This window comes from Nannospalax galili, unplaced genomic scaffold, assembly GCF_000622305.1.
Source record: "Nannospalax galili isolate Female #2095 unplaced genomic scaffold, S.galili_v1.0 scaffold11, whole genome shotgun sequence".
Taxonomy (NCBI): Eukaryota; Metazoa; Chordata; class Mammalia; order Rodentia; family Spalacidae; genus Nannospalax; species Nannospalax galili.
The window spans coordinates 595,783-598,203 of record NW_008330735.1 but is presented as its reverse complement, the minus strand read 5'-3'; positions in this window follow the sequence as shown (position 1 = coordinate 598,203).

Genomic DNA, 2,421 nt, shown 5'->3' with positions numbered 1-2,421 from the left:
ACACAAGATCCATGAACTCCAGAATATGACCAAGAGACCAAATCTTAGAATCCATATGATAGAAAGAGTTAAGATATATTCTAAGACACACAGAATTTATTCAATGAAATAGTAGCAAACATCTCCAGTTCTAGAGGAAGAACTACACATTCAAACACATGAAATAGCTACATTACTAGACTTACATGACCTGCCAAATAAAATCAGGGATATATAAACAGATTCATAACAATCAAGGAGACTGAAGCAGTATTAAAAGGCTTTCCAACAGTGTGAATCCAAAGACTAGATGGATTTATGGCTGAATTCTTCCAAACCTTTAAAGACTAGCAAACACCAATGCTCTGCAAATTGTTCAATAAAATAGAAAGGAAGCAACCATTACAAAACTAATTCTAATTCTACAGTGTTAGCATTGCCCTCATGCCAAAACTAGGTAAGGATAGAACAAAGAAAAATATACACCAATTTTTCTGATAAACATGACACAGAAACTCTCAATAAACTGTTTGAAAATTCAATTAAAGAACACATTAAGAAGTTGATACGCTATAATCAGTTTAGTTTATTCTACAGGTTCAAGGTTGGATCAGTATCTGTGTAGTGATTTGAATAAAAAATGTCCCCGACCTCTCCCTGCTTCCCAGACCTGCACCACTGGCTAACTCTCCTGGCCCACTCTCCCGCCCTCAGAACTCTCTTGGGGTAAGTCTACCGTGCAGCCCTCTGCGCCTTGACTCCACCAGCCGCGCGCTCACCCTTCCATCTCCCCCGCTGTTCTCTACTCCTAGCTTGGGCACTGTGCCATTCCTAGTCTTGGGGCCCCAGACACCTGGGGAGCCAGTGCTGACTCCTGACCCTGTTCACCCCAACCGGCTTGGTGCCTTCCTTGGGCCCCAGGAGCACTGCCTCCGGACCCAGCCCCGCCCTCACCTCTCTCTGCTTCCCCGGACCTGCACCACCGGCTAACTCTCCTGGCCTTCTACCCTATCCTCAGGCCTCTCGGGGTGGGTCCATCGCGGAGCCCTCCCCGCATTGACTCCCCTGGCCTCATTCGCCCTTCCATCTCAGCAGCTGTTCTCTGCTCCTGGTTTGGGCCCTGCACCATTCCTGGTCTTGGGCCCCCAGACACCTGGAGAACTGGTGCTGCTTCCTGATCATTTTCGCCCAGGCCAGCTTGGTGCCTTCCTTGGGCCCCAGGAGCACTGCTTCCACAGGACCTGGCCCCGCCCTCACCTCTCCCTGCTCCCCGGACCTGCACCACTGGCTAACTCTCCTAGCCTGCTCTCCTGCCCTCAGGCCTCTCTTGGGGTAAGTCTGCCGTGCAGCCCTCCGGTGTGCCTTGACTCCAACAGCGGCGCTCACCCTTCCATCTCCCCCACTGTTCTCTACTCCTAGCTTGGGCCCTATGCCATTCCTAGTCTTGGGGCCCCAGACACCTGGGGGGGCCAGTGCTGATTCCTGACCCTGTTCACCCCGACCAGCTTGGTGCCTTCCTTGAGCCCCAGGAGTACTGCCTCTGGACCAGGCCCCGCCCTCACCTCTCTCTGCTTCCCTGGTCTTGCAACACCCGCCAGCCTCTTTCTGGGGCTGACAGCCTCTTTCTGGGGCTCCGAGGCTTACCTTTCCTCTCCCTGATCCTTTGCATCCAGTACTACCCAGCTACTCAACCCACTCCCTGGAAAATCTTGGGGCTTATTCCCACCCCATCAGCCTTTGCATCCCTGCGTGGCACGGCCACGACCAGGGTCTCAGGTCAGTCCAACACCCAAGTTCCTGAGGCCAAAATCATTCTTAGAAGATTCCAGAGCCAAGGAGAAAGTCTGAAATCTTCTGACCCACATTGGAAGTGGGCCACTGTGGAACTCCTGAAGACAAAATCAGTCCAGCCACAACAATATAAAATCAAAAGAGAGAACCAGAAGCTTAGACGAACCAGCTCTTCATACCCAAAAAGTAAACCACAAAGACACATAAAGTTCAAAAAAAGAAGCAGAACTAAACTTGAAGGCCCGAGTATCACACAAGAGTCAGAAACTACAAAAGAAATTCACATGTCAAAATCACAGAGAAAAAATAATAACATGAAAAACCAAAATAACATATCCCCACCAAATACCAGTAATCCTCTAGAGGACCACAATGAGAACCCCCTAGAGACAATACAGGATATAGAACTCAAAAGAACAGCTACAAACATGATAAAAGAATTCAGTGTGACAGCCCTCTGCTTTCTGGGCCTGCAGGACCCACCACAGGCCTCTCTCCTACCAGCAAGTCTCTCTCCAGGACCAACACAGCTCCTCAGTGCAGTCCCCAGGAGTCCTTTGGGCCTCTTCCTGCCCCATATGCCTTTGCATCTCTGTGTGGCACGGCCACCAGCTGCCCTAGACCAGCATCTTTCCTGGCCCAAGCTCCCAG